The sequence below is a fragment of the Schistocerca gregaria genome, unplaced genomic scaffold, assembly GCF_023897955.1.
Source record: "Schistocerca gregaria isolate iqSchGreg1 unplaced genomic scaffold, iqSchGreg1.2 ptg000355l, whole genome shotgun sequence".
Taxonomy (NCBI): domain Eukaryota; kingdom Metazoa; phylum Arthropoda; class Insecta; order Orthoptera; family Acrididae; genus Schistocerca; species Schistocerca gregaria.
In genome coordinates, this window is record NW_026061814.1 from 1,204,056 (window position 1) to 1,222,412 (window position 18,357).

General features: G+C 50.0%; 15 non-coding genes across 15 annotated transcripts; all 15 read right to left on the minus strand.

Annotated features, from left to right (window-relative positions):
* Positions 1–505: 505 nt before the first annotated feature.
* LOC126308355 (5S ribosomal RNA) lies at positions 506–624 on the minus strand. The gene has a single exon (XR_007554257.1). It is a non-coding gene; the product is annotated as a 5S ribosomal RNA (ribosomal RNA).
* A 1,146-nt stretch (positions 625–1,770) lies between these two features.
* On the minus strand, positions 1,771–1,889 carry LOC126308356 (5S ribosomal RNA). The gene has a single exon (XR_007554258.1). It is a non-coding gene; the product is annotated as a 5S ribosomal RNA (ribosomal RNA).
* A 1,146-nt stretch (positions 1,890–3,035) lies between these two features.
* Positions 3,036–3,154, minus strand: LOC126308357 (5S ribosomal RNA). Its single transcript, XR_007554259.1, has one exon. It is a non-coding gene; the product is annotated as a 5S ribosomal RNA (ribosomal RNA).
* A 1,146-nt stretch (positions 3,155–4,300) lies between these two features.
* Positions 4,301–4,419, minus strand: LOC126308359 (5S ribosomal RNA). Its single transcript, XR_007554260.1, has one exon. It is a non-coding gene; the product is annotated as a 5S ribosomal RNA (ribosomal RNA).
* Positions 4,420–5,565: 1,146 nt separating this feature from the next.
* LOC126308361 (5S ribosomal RNA) lies at positions 5,566–5,684 on the minus strand. The gene has a single exon (XR_007554262.1). It is a non-coding gene; the product is annotated as a 5S ribosomal RNA (ribosomal RNA).
* A 1,146-nt stretch (positions 5,685–6,830) lies between these two features.
* On the minus strand, positions 6,831–6,949 carry LOC126308362 (5S ribosomal RNA). Its single transcript, XR_007554263.1, has one exon. It is a non-coding gene; the product is annotated as a 5S ribosomal RNA (ribosomal RNA).
* Positions 6,950–8,095: 1,146 nt separating this feature from the next.
* On the minus strand, positions 8,096–8,214 carry LOC126308363 (5S ribosomal RNA). Its single transcript, XR_007554264.1, has one exon. It is a non-coding gene; the product is annotated as a 5S ribosomal RNA (ribosomal RNA).
* A 1,146-nt stretch (positions 8,215–9,360) lies between these two features.
* Positions 9,361–9,479, minus strand: LOC126308364 (5S ribosomal RNA). The gene has a single exon (XR_007554265.1). It is a non-coding gene; the product is annotated as a 5S ribosomal RNA (ribosomal RNA).
* Positions 9,480–10,625: 1,146 nt separating this feature from the next.
* Positions 10,626–10,744, minus strand: LOC126307710 (5S ribosomal RNA). Its single transcript, XR_007553695.1, has one exon. It is a non-coding gene; the product is annotated as a 5S ribosomal RNA (ribosomal RNA).
* Positions 10,745–11,890: 1,146 nt separating this feature from the next.
* Positions 11,891–12,009, minus strand: LOC126307712 (5S ribosomal RNA). Its single transcript, XR_007553697.1, has one exon. It is a non-coding gene; the product is annotated as a 5S ribosomal RNA (ribosomal RNA).
* A 1,146-nt stretch (positions 12,010–13,155) lies between these two features.
* Positions 13,156–13,274, minus strand: LOC126307713 (5S ribosomal RNA). Its single transcript, XR_007553698.1, has one exon. It is a non-coding gene; the product is annotated as a 5S ribosomal RNA (ribosomal RNA).
* Positions 13,275–14,420: 1,146 nt separating this feature from the next.
* On the minus strand, positions 14,421–14,539 carry LOC126308365 (5S ribosomal RNA). Its single transcript, XR_007554266.1, has one exon. It is a non-coding gene; the product is annotated as a 5S ribosomal RNA (ribosomal RNA).
* Positions 14,540–15,685: 1,146 nt separating this feature from the next.
* On the minus strand, positions 15,686–15,804 carry LOC126307714 (5S ribosomal RNA). The gene has a single exon (XR_007553699.1). It is a non-coding gene; the product is annotated as a 5S ribosomal RNA (ribosomal RNA).
* A 1,146-nt stretch (positions 15,805–16,950) lies between these two features.
* On the minus strand, positions 16,951–17,069 carry LOC126307715 (5S ribosomal RNA). The gene has a single exon (XR_007553700.1). It is a non-coding gene; the product is annotated as a 5S ribosomal RNA (ribosomal RNA).
* A 1,141-nt stretch (positions 17,070–18,210) lies between these two features.
* On the minus strand, positions 18,211–18,329 carry LOC126308366 (5S ribosomal RNA). Its single transcript, XR_007554267.1, has one exon. It is a non-coding gene; the product is annotated as a 5S ribosomal RNA (ribosomal RNA).
* Positions 18,330–18,357: the final 28 nt, after the last annotated feature.

Below are 18,357 nucleotides of genomic sequence, written 5' to 3' on the forward strand. Positions count from 1 at the left end.
CATATGACAGCACAAGTACGAGAAGCATCTGCGAGATGGGCGCGGGCCGAACCGGCGTGTCCGAGGCGCCGTGTGCGGCCGTTCGGAGCTACCAGAGCCGCTCTGTGCTGCGCCGTGCCGTGGAAAGGTGCGAAAACATGCACACAAGACACAGGCTGTTCGGCAAAGTATCCATCTCTTGTAGCGACGAAAGGTTAATTTTTGTTTACAAATTTGCCGTTGTGCACTGCTACAAAATTGGAATTTAGCGCTCCTACAAAACAGTAGGCTCTGACGCATTTTAAGAGCACATCTGTCGATTCGCAGTGTTTCGTTATTTTCAACGAGTTCCTAGCACTCTTCCTCCGCGCATTCTTGTTCAAACTGAGTTCATTACTGTAATTTTGCATCTTACATTTAATACAGTGGTTTAAAATGCTTGTGGAAGCATCTTTGTCGCACCTGAGAGTTTGTATGAAAAGAGGACTGGCAGGTGTAGTGACATAAAATTTAGAAGAAGAGAGGGAGCCAACAGCACCCGGTGTTCCCAGGCGGTCACCCATCCAAGTACTAACCGGGCCCGATGTTGCTTAACTTCGGTGATCGGACGAGAACCGGTGTATTCAACATGGTATGGCCGTTGGCGTCCTTATACAGTAGCCGCACGGCAGAAGAAGGCTTCGCCTCTCCTCCCAACACACGCAATCGCCGTCTTCGGTGGCACATTTGACGCAAAGCACGTCCTTCCACCTCGAAGGCGACGCGCAGTGCGGCGCGCCGCCACGTGGGTCAGACGCACAACACAGCTGCTCGTTGCACCGCCTGTCATTCGTTTGTTCGACAAAGTATCCATCTCTTGTAGCGACGAAAGGTAAATTTTTGTTTACAAATTTGCCGTTGTGCACTGCTACAAAACAATATGCCCTGACGTATTTCACAACATTTCTGTCACTTCACACTGTTTTGTTATTTCCAGAGACTCTTTGGAAGTCTTCCTTGGCGCACTCTTTTCAAATTGAGTTCCTTAACATCGTATCTTACGATAGTTTAAAATCAGTATGGAAGCATCTTTGTCACATGAGAAAGGTAGCATGAAAAAAGGGCTGGCAGGGGTAGTGACAAGAAAGCAAGAAATGAAGACAGAGGGAAGCGGTCTCACCTGCCTGACACGCGTCGCGCTTCCAGATATTTGCGTAATTCGCACGGTGCATTCTCGGCTGTCCCCTTCCGTCCCGACTTGTCCCGACTTTGCTCGACTGCCGCTCGCTGCCGCTCGGGTCGCGGTCCATATGACAGCACAAGTACGAGAAGCATCTGCGAGATGGGCGCGGGCCGAACCGGCGTGTCCGAGGCGCCGTGTGCGGCCGTTCGGAGCTACCAGAGCCGCTCTGTGCTGCGCCGTGCCGTGGAAAGGTGCGAAAACATGCACACAAGACACAGGCTGTTCGGCAAAGTATCCATCTCTTGTAGCGACGAAAGGTTAATTTTTGTTTACAAATTTGCCGTTGTGCACTGCTACAAAATTGGAATTTAGCGCTCCTACAAAACAGTAGGCTCTGACGCATTTTAAGAGCACATCTGTCGATTCGCAGTGTTTCGTTATTTTCAACGAGTTCCTAGCACTCTTCCTCCGCGCATTCTTGTTCAAACTGAGTTCATTACTGTAATTTTGCATCTTACATTTAATACAGTGGTTTAAAATGCTTGTGGAAGCATCTTTGTCGCACCTGAGAGTTTGTATGAAAAGAGGACTGGCAGGTGTAGTGACATAAAATTTAGAAGAAGAGAGGGAGCCAACAGCACCCGGTGTTCCCAGGCGGTCACCCATCCAAGTACTAACCGGGCCCGATGTTGCTTAACTTCGGTGATCGGACGAGAACCGGTGTATTCAACATGGTATGGCCGTTGGCGTCCTTATACAGTAGCCGCACGGCAGAAGAAGGCTTCGCCTCTCCTCCCAACACACGCAATCGCCGTCTTCGGTGGCACATTTGACGCAAAGCACGTCCTTCCACCTCGAAGGCGACGCGCAGTGCGGCGCGCCGCCACGTGGGTCAGACGCACAACACAGCTGCTCGTTGCACCGCCTGTCATTCGTTTGTTCGACAAAGTATCCATCTCTTGTAGCGACGAAAGGTAAATTTTTGTTTACAAATTTGCCGTTGTGCACTGCTACAAAACAATATGCCCTGACGTATTTCACAACATTTCTGTCACTTCACACTGTTTTGTTATTTCCAGAGACTCTTTGGAAGTCTTCCTTGGCGCACTCTTTTCAAATTGAGTTCCTTAACATCGTATCTTACGATAGTTTAAAATCAGTATGGAAGCATCTTTGTCACATGAGAAAGGTAGCATGAAAAAAGGGCTGGCAGGGGTAGTGACAAGATAGCAAGAAATGAAGACAGAGGGAAGCGGTCTCACCTGCCTGACACGCGTCGCGCTTCCAGATATTTGCGTAATTCGCACGGTGCATTCTCGGCTGTCCCCTTCCGTCCCGACTTGTCCCGACTTTGCTCGACTGCCGCTCGCTGCCGCTCGGGTCGCGGTCCATATGACAGCACAAGTACGAGAAGCATCTGCGAGATGGGCGCGGGCCGAACCGGCGTGTCCGAGGCGCCGTGTGCGGCCGTTCGGAGCTACCAGAGCCGCTCTGTGCTGCGCCGTGCCGTGGAAAGGTGCGAAAACATGCACACAAGACACAGGCTGTTCGGCAAAGTATCCATCTCTTGTAGCGACGAAAGGTTAATTTTTGTTTACAAATTTGCCGTTGTGCACTGCTACAAAATTGGAATTTAGCGCTCCTACAAAACAGTAGGCTCTGACGCATTTTAAGAGCACATCTGTCGATTCGCAGTGTTTCGTTATTTTCAACGAGTTCCTAGCACTCTTCCTCCGCGCATTCTTGTTCAAACTGAGTTCATTACTGTAATTTTGCATCTTACATTTAATACAGTGGTTTAAAATGCTTGTGGAAGCATCTTTGTCGCACCTGAGAGTTTGTATGAAAAGAGGACTGGCAGGTGTAGTGACATAAAATTTAGAAGAAGAGAGGGAGCCAACAGCACCCGGTGTTCCCAGGCGGTCACCCATCCAAGTACTAACCGGGCCCGATGTTGCTTAACTTCGGTGATCGGACGAGAACCGGTGTATTCAACATGGTATGGCCGTTGGCGTCCTTATACAGTAGCCGCACGGCAGAAGAAGGCTTCGCCTCTCCTCCCAACACACGCAATCGCCGTCTTCGGTGGCACATTTGACGCAAAGCACGTCCTTCCACCTCGAAGGCGACGCGCAGTGCGGCGCGCCGCCACGTGGGTCAGACGCACAACACAGCTGCTCGTTGCACCGCCTGTCATTCGTTTGTTCGACAAAGTATCCATCTCTTGTAGCGACGAAAGGTAAATTTTTGTTTACAAATTTGCCGTTGTGCACTGCTACAAAACAATATGCCCTGACGTATTTCACAACATTTCTGTCACTTCACACTGTTTTGTTATTTCCAGAGACTCTTTGGAAGTCTTCCTTGGCGCACTCTTTTCAAATTGAGTTCCTTAACATCGTATCTTACGATAGTTTAAAATCAGTATGGAAGCATCTTTGTCACATGAGAAAGGTAGCATGAAAAAAGGGCTGGCAGGGGTAGTGACAAGAAAGCAAGAAATGAAGACAGAGGGAAGCGGTCTCACCTGCCTGACACGCGTCGCGCTTCCAGATATTTGCGTAATTCGCACGGTGCATTCTCGGCTGTCCCCTTCCGTCCCGACTTGTCCCGACTTTGCTCGACTGCCGCTCGCTGCCGCTCGGGTCGCGGTCCATATGACAGCACAAGTACGAGAAGCATCTGCGAGATGGGCGCGGGCCGAACCGGCGTGTCCGAGGCGCCGTGTGCGGCCGTTCGGAGCTACCAGAGCCGCTCTGTGCTGCGCCGTGCCGTGGAAAGGTGCGAAAACATGCACACAAGACACAGGCTGTTCGGCAAAGTATCCATCTCTTGTAGCGACGAAAGGTTAATTTTTGTTTACAAATTTGCCGTTGTGCACTGCTACAAAATTGGAATTTAGCGCTCCTACAAAACAGTAGGCTCTGACGCATTTTAAGAGCACATCTGTCGATTCGCAGTGTTTCGTTATTTTCAACGAGTTCCTAGCACTCTTCCTCCGCGCATTCTTGTTCAAACTGAGTTCATTACTGTAATTTTGCATCTTACATTTAATACAGTGGTTTAAAATGCTTGTGGAAGCATCTTTGTCGCACCTGAGAGTTTGTATGAAAAGAGGACTGGCAGGTGTAGTGACATAAAATTTAGAAGAAGAGAGGGAGCCAACAGCACCCGGTGTTCCCAGGCGGTCACCCATCCAAGTACTAACCGGGCCCGATGTTGCTTAACTTCGGTGATCGGACGAGAACCGGTGTATTCAACATGGTATGGCCGTTGGCGTCCTTATACAGTAGCCGCACGGCAGAAGAAGGCTTCGCCTCTCCTCCCAACACACGCAATCGCCGTCTTCGGTGGCACATTTGACGCAAAGCACGTCCTTCCACCTCGAAGGCGACGCGCAGTGCGGCGCGCCGCCACGTGGGTCAGACGCACAACACAGCTGCTCGTTGCACCGCCTGTCATTCGTTTGTTCGACAAAGTATCCATCTCTTGTAGCGACGAAAGGTAAATTTTTGTTTACAAATTTGCCGTTGTGCACTGCTACAAAACAATATGCCCTGACGTATTTCACAACATTTCTGTCACTTCACACTGTTTTGTTATTTCCAGAGACTCTTTGGAAGTCTTCCTTGGCGCACTCTTTTCAAATTGAGTTCCTTAACATCGTATCTTACGATAGTTTAAAATCAGTATGGAAGCATCTTTGTCACATGAGAAAGGTAGCATGAAAAAAGGGCTGGCAGGGGTAGTGACAAGAAAGCAAGAAATGAAGACAGAGGGAAGCGGTCTCACCTGCCTGACACGCGTCGCGCTTCCAGATATTTGCGTAATTCGCACGGTGCATTCTCGGCTGTCCCCTTCCGTCCCGACTTGTCCCGACTTTGCTCGACTGCCGCTCGCTGCCGCTCGGGTCGCGGTCCATATGACAGCACAAGTACGAGAAGCATCTGCGAGATGGGCGCGGGCCGAACCGGCGTGTCCGAGGCGCCGTGTGCGGCCGTTCGGAGCTACCAGAGCCGCTCTGTGCTGCGCCGTGCCGTGGAAAGGTGCGAAAACATGCACACAAGACACAGGCTGTTCGGCAAAGTATCCATCTCTTGTAGCGACGAAAGGTTAATTTTTGTTTACAAATTTGCCGTTGTGCACTGCTACAAAATTGGAATTTAGCGCTCCTACAAAACAGTAGGCTCTGACGCATTTTAAGAGCACATCTGTCGATTCGCAGTGTTTCGTTATTTTCAACGAGTTCCTAGCACTCTTCCTCCGCGCATTCTTGTTCAAACTGAGTTCATTACTGTAATTTTGCATCTTACATTTAATACAGTGGTTTAAAATGCTTGTGGAAGCATCTTTGTCGCACCTGAGAGTTTGTATGAAAAGAGGACTGGCAGGTGTAGTGACATAAAATTTAGAAGAAGAGAGGGAGCCAACAGCACCCGGTGTTCCCAGGCGGTCACCCATCCAAGTACTAACCGGGCCCGATGTTGCTTAACTTCGGTGATCGGACGAGAACCGGTGTATTCAACATGGTATGGCCGTTGGCGTCCTTATACAGTAGCCGCACGGCAGAAGAAGGCTTCGCCTCTCCTCCCAACACACGCAATCGCCGTCTTCGGTGGCACATTTGACGCAAAGCACGTCCTTCCACCTCGAAGGCGACGCGCAGTGCGGCGCGCCGCCACGTGGGTCAGACGCACAACACAGCTGCTCGTTGCACCGCCTGTCATTCGTTTGTTCGACAAAGTATCCATCTCTTGTAGCGACGAAAGGTAAATTTTTGTTTACAAATTTGCCGTTGTGCACTGCTACAAAACAATATGCCCTGACGTATTTCACAACATTTCTGTCACTTCACACTGTTTTGTTATTTCCAGAGACTCTTTGGAAGTCTTCCTTGGCGCACTCTTTTCAAATTGAGTTCCTTAACATCGTATCTTACGATAGTTTAAAATCAGTATGGAAGCATCTTTGTCACATGAGAAAGGTAGCATGAAAAAAGGGCTGGCAGGGGTAGTGACAAGAAAGCAAGAAATGAAGACAGAGGGAAGCGGTCTCACCTGCCTGACACGCGTCGCGCTTCCAGATATTTGCGTAATTCGCACGGTGCATTCTCGGCTGTCCCCTTCCGTCCCGACTTGTCCCGACTTTGCTCGACTGCCGCTCGCTGCCGCTCGGGTCGCGGTCCATATGACAGCACAAGTACGAGAAGCATCTGCGAGATGGGCGCGGGCCGAACCGGCGTGTCCGAGGCGCCGTGTGCGGCCGTTCGGAGCTACCAGAGCCGCTCTGTGCTGCGCCGTGCCGTGGAAAGGTGCGAAAACATGCACACAAGACACAGGCTGTTCGGCAAAGTATCCATCTCTTGTAGCGACGAAAGGTTAATTTTTGTTTACAAATTTGCCGTTGTGCACTGCTACAAAATTGGAATTTAGCGCTCCTACAAAACAGTAGGCTCTGACGCATTTTAAGAGCACATCTGTCGATTCGCAGTGTTTCGTTATTTTCAACGAGTTCCTAGCACTCTTCCTCCGCGCATTCTTGTTCAAACTGAGTTCATTACTGTAATTTTGCATCTTACATTTAATACAGTGGTTTAAAATGCTTGTGGAAGCATCTTTGTCGCACCTGAGAGTTTGTATGAAAAGAGGACTGGCAGGTGTAGTGACATAAAATTTAGAAGAAGAGAGGGAGCCAACAGCACCCGGTGTTCCCAGGCGGTCACCCATCCAAGTACTAACCGGGCCCGATGTTGCTTAACTTCGGTGATCGGACGAGAACCGGTGTATTCAACATGGTATGGCCGTTGGCGTCCTTATACAGTAGCCGCACGGCAGAAGAAGGCTTCGCCTCTCCTCCCAACACACGCAATCGCCGTCTTCGGTGGCACATTTGACGCAAAGCACGTCCTTCCACCTCGAAGGCGACGCGCAGTGCGGCGCGCCGCCACGTGGGTCAGACGCACAACACAGCTGCTCGTTGCACCGCCTGTCATTCGTTTGTTCGACAAAGTATCCATCTCTTGTAGCGACGAAAGGTAAATTTTTGTTTACAAATTTGCCGTTGTGCACTGCTACAAAACAATATGCCCTGACGTATTTCACAACATTTCTGTCACTTCACACTGTTTTGTTATTTCCAGAGACTCTTTGGAAGTCTTCCTTGGCGCACTCTTTTCAAATTGAGTTCCTTAACATCGTATCTTACGATAGTTTAAAATCAGTATGGAAGCATCTTTGTCACATGAGAAAGGTAGCATGAAAAAAGGGCTGGCAGGGGTAGTGACAAGAAAGCAAGAAATGAAGACAGAGGGAAGCGGTCTCACCTGCCTGACACGCGTCGCGCTTCCAGATATTTGCGTAATTCGCACGGTGCATTCTCGGCTGTCCCCTTCCGTCCCGACTTGTCCCGACTTTGCTCGACTGCCGCTCGCTGCCGCTCGGGTCGCGGTCCATATGACAGCACAAGTACGAGAAGCATCTGCGAGATGGGCGCGGGCCGAACCGGCGTGTCCGAGGCGCCGTGTGCGGCCGTTCGGAGCTACCAGAGCCGCTCTGTGCTGCGCCGTGCCGTGGAAAGGTGCGAAAACATGCACACAAGACACAGGCTGTTCGGCAAAGTATCCATCTCTTGTAGCGACGAAAGGTTAATTTTTGTTTACAAATTTGCCGTTGTGCACTGCTACAAAATTGGAATTTAGCGCTCCTACAAAACAGTAGGCTCTGACGCATTTTAAGAGCACATCTGTCGATTCGCAGTGTTTCGTTATTTTCAACGAGTTCCTAGCACTCTTCCTCCGCGCATTCTTGTTCAAACTGAGTTCATTACTGTAATTTTGCATCTTACATTTAATACAGTGGTTTAAAATGCTTGTGGAAGCATCTTTGTCGCACCTGAGAGTTTGTATGAAAAGAGGACTGGCAGGTGTAGTGACATAAAATTTAGAAGAAGAGAGGGAGCCAACAGCACCCGGTGTTCCCAGGCGGTCACCCATCCAAGTACTAACCGGGCCCGATGTTGCTTAACTTCGGTGATCGGACGAGAACCGGTGTATTCAACATGGTATGGCCGTTGGCGTCCTTATACAGTAGCCGCACGGCAGAAGAAGGCTTCGCCTCTCCTCCCAACACACGCAATCGCCGTCTTCGGTGGCACATTTGACGCAAAGCACGTCCTTCCACCTCGAAGGCGACGCGCAGTGCGGCGCGCCGCCACGTGGGTCAGACGCACAACACAGCTGCTCGTTGCACCGCCTGTCATTCGTTTGTTCGACAAAGTATCCATCTCTTGTAGCGACGAAAGGTAAATTTTTGTTTACAAATTTGCCGTTGTGCACTGCTACAAAACAATATGCCCTGACGTATTTCACAACATTTCTGTCACTTCACACTGTTTTGTTATTTCCAGAGACTCTTTGGAAGTCTTCCTTGGCGCACTCTTTTCAAATTGAGTTCCTTAACATCGTATCTTACGATAGTTTAAAATCAGTATGGAAGCATCTTTGTCACATGAGAAAGGTAGCATGAAAAAAGGGCTGGCAGGGGTAGTGACAAGAAAGCAAGAAATGAAGACAGAGGGAAGCGGTCTCACCTGCCTGACACGCGTCGCGCTTCCAGATATTTGCGTAATTCGCACGGTGCATTCTCGGCTGTCCCCTTCCGTCCCGACTTGTCCCGACTTTGCTCGACTGCCGCTCGCTGCCGCTCGGGTCGCGGTCCATATGACAGCACAAGTACGAGAAGCATCTGCGAGATGGGCGCGGGCCGAACCGGCGTGTCCGAGGCGCCGTGTGCGGCCGTTCGGAGCTACCAGAGCCGCTCTGTGCTGCGCCGTGCCGTGGAAAGGTGCGAAAACATGCACACAAGACACAGGCTGTTCGGCAAAGTATCCATCTCTTGTAGCGACGAAAGGTTAATTTTTGTTTACAAATTTGCCGTTGTGCACTGCTACAAAATTGGAATTTAGCGCTCCTACAAAACAGTAGGCTCTGACGCATTTTAAGAGCACATCTGTCGATTCGCAGTGTTTCGTTATTTTCAACGAGTTCCTAGCACTCTTCCTCCGCGCATTCTTGTTCAAACTGAGTTCATTACTGTAATTTTGCATCTTACATTTAATACAGTGGTTTAAAATGCTTGTGGAAGCATCTTTGTCGCACCTGAGAGTTTGTATGAAAAGAGGACTGGCAGGTGTAGTGACATAAAATTTAGAAGAAGAGAGGGAGCCAACAGCACCCGGTGTTCCCAGGCGGTCACCCATCCAAGTACTAACCGGGCCCGATGTTGCTTAACTTCGGTGATCGGACGAGAACCGGTGTATTCAACATGGTATGGCCGTTGGCGTCCTTATACAGTAGCCGCACGGCAGAAGAAGGCTTCGCCTCTCCTCCCAACACACGCAATCGCCGTCTTCGGTGGCACATTTGACGCAAAGCACGTCCTTCCACCTCGAAGGCGACGCGCAGTGCGGCGCGCCGCCACGTGGGTCAGACGCACAACACAGCTGCTCGTTGCACCGCCTGTCATTCGTTTGTTCGACAAAGTATCCATCTCTTGTAGCGACGAAAGGTAAATTTTTGTTTACAAATTTGCCGTTGTGCACTGCTACAAAACAATATGCCCTGACGTATTTCACAACATTTCTGTCACTTCACACTGTTTTGTTATTTCCAGAGACTCTTTGGAAGTCTTCCTTGGCGCACTCTTTTCAAATTGAGTTCCTTAACATCGTATCTTACGATAGTTTAAAATCAGTATGGAAGCATCTTTGTCACATGAGAAAGGTAGCATGAAAAAAGGGCTGGCAGGGGTAGTGACAAGAAAGCAAGAAATGAAGACAGAGGGAAGCGGTCTCACCTGCCTGACACGCGTCGCGCTTCCAGATATTTGCGTAATTCGCACGGTGCATTCTCGGCTGTCCCCTTCCGTCCCGACTTGTCCCGACTTTGCTCGACTGCCGCTCGCTGCCGCTCGGGTCGCGGTCCATATGACAGCACAAGTACGAGAAGCATCTGCGAGATGGGCGCGGGCCGAACCGGCGTGTCCGAGGCGCCGTGTGCGGCCGTTCGGAGCTACCAGAGCCGCTCTGTGCTGCGCCGTGCCGTGGAAAGGTGCGAAAACATGCACACAAGACACAGGCTGTTCGGCAAAGTATCCATCTCTTGTAGCGACGAAAGGTTAATTTTTGTTTACAAATTTGCCGTTGTGCACTGCTACAAAATTGGAATTTAGCGCTCCTACAAAACAGTAGGCTCTGACGCATTTTAAGAGCACATCTGTCGATTCGCAGTGTTTCGTTATTTTCAACGAGTTCCTAGCACTCTTCCTCCGCGCATTCTTGTTCAAACTGAGTTCATTACTGTAATTTTGCATCTTACATTTAATACAGTGGTTTAAAATGCTTGTGGAAGCATCTTTGTCGCACCTGAGAGTTTGTATGAAAAGAGGACTGGCAGGTGTAGTGACATAAAATTTAGAAGAAGAGAGGGAGCCAACAGCACCCGGTGTTCCCAGGCGGTCACCCATCCAAGTACTAACCGGGCCCGATGTTGCTTAACTTCGGTGATCGGACGAGAACCGGTGTATTCAACATGGCATGGCCGTTGGCGTCCTTATACAGTAGCCGCACGGCAGAAGAAGGCTTCGCCTCTCCTCCCAACACACGCAATCGCCGTCTTCGGTGGCACATTTGACGCAAAGCACGTCCTTCCACCTCGAAGGCGACGCGCAGTGCGGCGCGCCGCCACGTGGGTCAGACGCACAACACAGCTGCTCGTTGCACCGCCTGTCATTCGTTTGTTCGACAAAGTATCCATCTCTTGTAGCGACGAAAGGTAAATTTTTGTTTACAAATTTGCCGTTGTGCACTGCTACAAAACAATATGCCCTGACGTATTTCACAACATTTCTGTCACTTCACACTGTTTTGTTATTTCCAGAGACTCTTTGGAAGTCTTCCTTGGCGCACTCTTTTCAAATTGAGTTCCTTAACATCGTATCTTACGATAGTTTAAAATCAGTATGGAAGCATCTTTGTCACATGAGAAAGGTAGCATGAAAAAAGGGCTGGCAGGGGTAGTGACAAGAAAGCAAGAAATGAAGACAGAGGGAAGCGGTCTCACCTGCCTGACACGCGTCGCGCTTCCAGATATTTGCGTAATTCGCACGGTGCATTCTCGGCTGTCCCCTTCCGTCCCGACTTGTCCCGACTTTGCTCGACTGCCGCTCGCTGCCGCTCGGGTCGCGGTCCATATGACAGCACAAGTACGAGAAGCATCTGCGAGATGGGCGCGGGCCGAACCGGCGTGTCCGAGGCGCCGTGTGCGGCCGTTCGGAGCTACCAGAGCCGCTCTGTGCTGCGCCGTGCCGTGGAAAGGTGCGAAAACATGCACACAAGACACAGGCTGTTCGGCAAAGTATCCATCTCTTGTAGCGACGAAAGGTTAATTTTTGTTTACAAATTTGCCGTTGTGCACTGCTACAAAATTGGAATTTAGCGCTCCTACAAAACAGTAGGCTCTGACGCATTTTAAGAGCACATCTGTCGATTCGCAGTGTTTCGTTATTTTCAACGAGTTCCTAGCACTCTTCCTCCGCGCATTCTTGTTCAAACTGAGTTCATTACTGTAATTTTGCATCTTACATTTAATACAGTGGTTTAAAATGCTTGTGGAAGCATCTTTGTCGCACCTGAGAGTTTGTATGAAAAGAGGACTGGCAGGTGTAGTGACATAAAATTTAGAAGAAGAGAGGGAGCCAACAGCACCCGGTGTTCCCAGGCGGTCACCCATCCAAGTACTAACCGGGCCCGATGTTGCTTAACTTCGGTGATCGGACGAGAACCGGTGTATTCAACATGGCATGGCCGTTGGCGTCCTTATACAGTAGCCGCACGGCAGAAGAAGGCTTCGCCTCTCCTCCCAACACACGCAATCGCCGTCTTCGGTGGCACATTTGACGCAAAGCACGTCCTTCCACCTCGAAGGCGACGCGCAGTGCGGCGCGCCGCCACGTGGGTCAGACGCACAACACAGCTGCTCGTTGCACCGCCTGTCATTCGTTTGTTCGACAAAGTATCCATCTCTTGTAGCGACGAAAGGTAAATTTTTGTTTACAAATTTGCCGTTGTGCACTGCTACAAAACAATATGCCCTGACGTATTTCACAACATTTCTGTCACTTCACACTGTTTTGTTATTTCCAGAGACTCTTTGGAAGTCTTCCTTGGCGCACTCTTTTCAAATTGAGTTCCTTAACATCGTATCTTACGATAGTTTAAAATCAGTATGGAAGCATCTTTGTCACATGAGAAAGGTAGCATGAAAAAAGGGCTGGCAGGGGTAGTGACAAGAAAGCAAGAAATGAAGACAGAGGGAAGCGGTCTCACCTGCCTGACACGCGTCGCGCTTCCAGATATTTGCGTAATTCGCACGGTGCATTCTCGGCTGTCCCCTTCCGTCCCGACTTGTCCCGACTTTGCTCGACTGCCGCTCGCTGCCGCTCGGGTCGCGGTCCATATGACAGCACAAGTACGAGAAGCATCTGCGAGATGGGCGCGGGCCGAACCGGCGTGTCCGAGGCGCCGTGTGCGGCCGTTCGGAGCTACCAGAGCCGCTCTGTGCTGCGCCGTGCCGTGGAAAGGTGCGAAAACATGCACACAAGACACAGGCTGTTCGGCAAAGTATCCATCTCTTGTAGCGACGAAAGGTTAATTTTTGTTTACAAATTTGCCGTTGTGCACTGCTACAAAATTGGAATTTAGCGCTCCTACAAAACAGTAGGCTCTGACGCATTTTAAGAGCACATCTGTCGATTCGCAGTGTTTCGTTATTTTCAACGAGTTCCTAGCACTCTTCCTCCGCGCATTCTTGTTCAAACTGAGTTCATTACTGTAATTTTGCATCTTACATTTAATACAGTGGTTTAAAATGCTTGTGGAAGCATCTTTGTCGCACCTGAGAGTTTGTATGAAAAGAGGACTGGCAGGTGTAGTGACATAAAATTTAGAAGAAGAGAGGGAGCCAACAGCACCCGGTGTTCCCAGGCGGTCACCCATCCAAGTACTAACCGGGCCCGATGTTGCTTAACTTCGGTGATCGGACGAGAACCGGTGTATTCAACATGGCATGGCCGTTGGCGTCCTTATACAGTAGCCGCACGGCAGAAGAAGGCTTCGCCTCTCCTCCCAACACACGCAATCGCCGTCTTCGGTGGCACATTTGACGCAAAGCACGTCCTTCCACCTCGAAGGCGACGCGCAGTGCGGCGCGCCGCCACGTGGGTCAGACGCACAACACAGCTGCTCGTTGCACCGCCTGTCATTCGTTTGTTCGACAAAGTATCCATCTCTTGTAGCGACGAAAGGTAAATTTTTGTTTACAAATTTGCCGTTGTGCACTGCTACAAAACAATATGCCCTGACGTATTTCACAACATTTCTGTCACTTCACACTGTTTTGTTATTTCCAGAGACTCTTTGGAAGTCTTCCTTGGCGCACTCTTTTCAAATTGAGTTCCTTAACATCGTATCTTACGATAGTTTAAAATCAGTATGGAAGCATCTTTGTCACATGAGAAAGGTAGCATGAAAAAAGGGCTGGCAGGGGTAGTGACAAGAAAGCAAGAAATGAAGACAGAGGGAAGCGGTCTCACCTGCCTGACACGCGTCGCGCTTCCAGATATTTGCGTAATTCGCACGGTGCATTCTCGGCTGTCCCCTTCCGTCCCGACTTGTCCCGACTTTGCTCGACTGCCGCTCGCTGCCGCTCGGGTCGCGGTCCATATGACAGCACAAGTACGAGAAGCATCTGCGAGATGGGCGCGGGCCGAACCGGCGTGTCCGAGGCGCCGTGTGCGGCCGTTCGGAGCTACCAGAGCCGCTCTGTGCTGCGCCGTGCCGTGGAAAGGTGCGAAAACATGCACACAAGACACAGGCTGTTCGGCAAAGTATCCATCTCTTGTAGCGACGAAAGGTTAATTTTTGTTTACAAATTTGCCGTTGTGCACTGCTACAAAATTGGAATTTAGCGCTCCTACAAAACAGTAGGCTCTGACGCATTTTAAGAGCACATCTGTCGATTCGCAGTGTTTCGTTATTTTCAACGAGTTCCTAGCACTCTTCCTCCGCGCATTCTTGTTCAAACTGAGTTCATTACTGTAATTTTGCATCTTACATTTAATACAGTGGTTTAAAATGCTTGTGGAAGCATCTTTGTCGCACCTGAGAGTTTGTATGAAAAGAGGACTGGCAGGTGTAGTGACATAAAATTTAGAAGAAGAGAGGGAGCCAACAGCACCCGGTGTTCCCAGGCGGTCACCCATCCAAGTACTAACCGGGCCCGATGTTGCTTAACTTCGGTGATCGGACGAGAACCGGTGTATTCAACATGGTATGGCCGTTGGCGTCCTTATACAGTAGCCGCACGGCAGAAGAAGGCTTCGCCTCTCCTCCCAACACACGCAATCGCCGTCTTCGGTGGCACATTTGACGCAAAGCACGTCCTTCCACCTCGAAGGCGACGCGCAGTGCGGCGCGCCGCCACGTGGGTCAGACGCACAACACAGCTGCTCGTTGCACCGCCTGTCATTCGTTTGTTCGACAAAGTATCCATCTCTTGTAGCGACGAAAGGTAAATTTTTGTTTACAAATTTGCCGTTGTGCACTGCTACAAAACAATATGCCCTGACGTATTTCACAACATTTCTGTCACTTCACACTGTTTTGTTATTTCCAGAGACTCTTTGGAAGTCTTCCTTGGCGCACTCTTTTCAAATTGAGTTCCTTAACATCGTATCTTACGATAGTTTAAAATCAGTATGGAAGCATCTTTGTCACATGAGAAAGGTAGCATGAAAAAAGGGCTGGCAGGGGTAGTGACAAGAAAGCAAGAAATGAAGACAGAGGGAAGCGGTCTCACCTGCCTGACACGCGTCGCGCTTCCAGATATTTGCGTAATTCGCACGGTGCATTCTCGGCTGTCCCCTTCCGTCCCGACTTGTCCCGACTTTGCTCGACTGCCGCTCGCTGCCGCTCGGGTCGCGGTCCATATGACAGCACAAGTACGAGAAGCATCTGCGAGATGGGCGCGGGCCGAACCGGCGTGTCCGAGGCGCCGTGTGCGGCCGTTCGGAGCTACCAGAGCCGCTCTGTGCTGCGCCGTGCCGTGGAAAGGTGCGAAAACATGCACACAAGACACAGGCTGTTCGGCAAAGTATCCATCTCTTGTAGCGACGAAAGGTTAATTTTTGTTTACAAATTTGCCGTTGTGCACTGCTACAAAATTGGAATTTAGCGCTCCTACAAAACAGTAGGCTCTGACGCATTTTAAGAGCACATCTGTCGATTCGCAGTGTTTCGTTATTTTCAACGAGTTCCTAGCACTCTTCCTCCGCGCATTCTTGTTCAAACTGAGTTCATTACTGTAATTTTGCATCTTACATTTAATACAGTGGTTTAAAATGCTTGTGGAAGCATCTTTGTCGCACCTGAGAGTTTGTATGAAAAGAGGACTGGCAGGTGTAGTGACATAAAATTTAGAAGAAGAGAGGGAGCCAACAGCACCCGGTGTTCCCAGGCGGTCACCCATCCAAGTACTAACCGGGCCCGATGTTGCTTAACTTCGGTGATCGGACGAGAACCGGTGTATTCAACATGGCATGGCCGTTGGCGTCCTTATACAGTAGCCGCACGGCAGAAGAAGGCTTCGCCTCTCCTCCCAACACACGCAATCGCCGTCTTCGGTGGCACATTTGACGCAAAGCACGTCCTTCCACCTCGAAGGCGACGCGCAGTGCGGCGCGCCGCCACGTGGGTCAGACGCACAACACAGCTGCTCGTTGCACCGCCTGTCATTCGTTTGTTCGACAAAGTATCCATCTCTTGTAGCGACGAAAGGTAAATTTTTGTTTACAAATTTGCCGTTGTGCACTGCTACAAAACAATATGCCCTGACGTATTTCACAACATTTCTGTCACTTCACACTGTTTTGTTATTTCCAGAGACTCTTTGGAAGTCTTCCTTGGCGCACTCTTTTCAAATTGAGTTCCTTAACATCGTATCTTACGATAGTTTAAAATCAGTATGGAAGCATCTTTGTCACATGAGAAAGGTAGCATGAAAAAAGGGCTGGCAGGGGTAGTGACAAGAAAGCAAGAAATGAAGACAGAGGGAAGCGGTCTCACCTGCCTGACACGCGTCGCGCTTCCAGATATTTGCGTAATTCGCACGGTGCATTCTCGGCTGTCCCCTTCCGTCCCGACTTGTCCCGACTTTGCTCGACTGCCGCTCGCTGCCGCTCGGGTCGCGGTCCATATGACAGCACAAGTACGAGAAGCATCTGCGAGATGGGCGCGGGCCGAACCGGCGTGTCCGAGGCGCCGTGTGCGGCCGTTCGGAGCTACCAGAGCCGCTCTGTGCTGCGCCGTGCCGTGGAAAGGTGCGAAAACATGCACACAAGACACAGGCTGTTCGGCAAAGTATCCATCTCTTGTAGCGACGAAAGGTTAATTTTTGTTTACAAATTTGCCGTTGTGCACTGCTACAAAATTGGAATTTAGCGCTCCTACAAAACAGTAGGCTCTGACGCATTTTAAGAGCACATCTGTCGATTCGCAGTGTTTCGTTATTTTCAACGAGTTCCTAGCACTCTTCCTCCGCGCATTCTTGTTCAAACTGAGTTCATTACTGTAATTTTGCATCTTACATTTAATACAGTGGTTTAAAATGCTTGTGGAAGCATCTTTGTCGCACCTGAGAGTTTGTATGAAAAGAGGACTGGCAGGTGTAGTGACATAAAATTTAGAAGAAGAGAGGGAGCCAACAGCACCCGGTGTTCCCAGGCGGTCACCCATCCAAGTACTAACCGGGCCCGATGTTGCTTAACTTCGGTGATCGGACGAGAACCGGTGTATTCAACATGGCATGGCCGTTGGCGTCCTTATACAGTAGCCGCACGGCAGAAGAAGGCTTCGCCTCTCCTCCCAACACACGCAATCGCCGTCTTCGGTGGCACATTTGACGCAAAGCACGTCCTTCCACCTCGAAGGCGACGCGCAGTGCGGCGCGCCGCCACGTGGGTCAGACGCACAACACAGCTGCTCGTTGCACCGCCTGTCATTCGTTTGTTCGACAAAGTATCCATCTCTTGTAGCGACGAAAGGTAAATTTTTGTTTACAAATTTGCCGTTGTGCACTGCTACAAAACAATATGCCCTGACGTATTTCACAACATTTCTGTCACTTCACACTGTTTTGTTATTTCCAGAGACTCTTTGGAAGTCTTCCTTGGCGCACTCTTTTCAAATTGAGTTCCTTAACATCGTATCTTACGATAGTTTAAAATCAGTATGGAAGCATCTTTGTCACATGAGAAAGGTAGCATGAAAAAAGGGCTGGCAGGGGTAGTGACAAGAAAGCAAGAAATGAAGACAGAGGGAAGCGGTCTCACCTGCCTGACACGCGTCGCGCTTCCAGATATTTGCGTAATTCGCACGGTGCATTCTCGGCTGTCCCCTTCCGTCCCGACTTGTCCCGACTTTGCTCGACTGCCGCTCGCTGCCGCTCGGGTCGCGGTCCATATGACAGCACAAGTACGAGAAGCATCTGCGAGATGGGCGCGGGCCGAACCGGCGTGTCCGAGGCGCCGTGTGCGGCCGTTCGGAGCTACCAGAGCCGCTCTGTGCTGCGCCGTGCCAAGGTGCGAAAACATGCACACAAGACACAGGCTGTTCGGCAAAGTATCCATCTCTTGTAGCGACGAAAGGTTAATTTTTGTTTACAAATTTGCCGTTGTGCACTGCTACAAAATTGGAATTTAGCGCTCCTACAAAACAGTAGGCTCTGACGCATTTTAAGAGCACATCTGTCGATTCGCAGTGTTTCGTTATTTTCAACGAGTTCCTAGCACTCTTCCTCCGCGCATTCTTGTTCAAACTGAGTTCATTACTGTAATTTTGCATCTTACATTTAATACAGTGGTTTAAAATGCTTGTGGAAGCATCTTTGTCGCACCTGAGAGTTTGTATGAAAAGAGGACTGGCAGGTGTAGTGACATAAAATTTAGAAGAAGAGAGGGAGCCAACAGCACCCGGTGTTCCCAGGCGGTCACCCATCCAAGTACTAACCGGGCCCGATGTTGCTTAACTTCGGTGATCGGACGAGAACCGGTGTATTCAACATGGTATGGCCGTTGGCGTCCTTATACAGTAGCCGCACGGCAGAA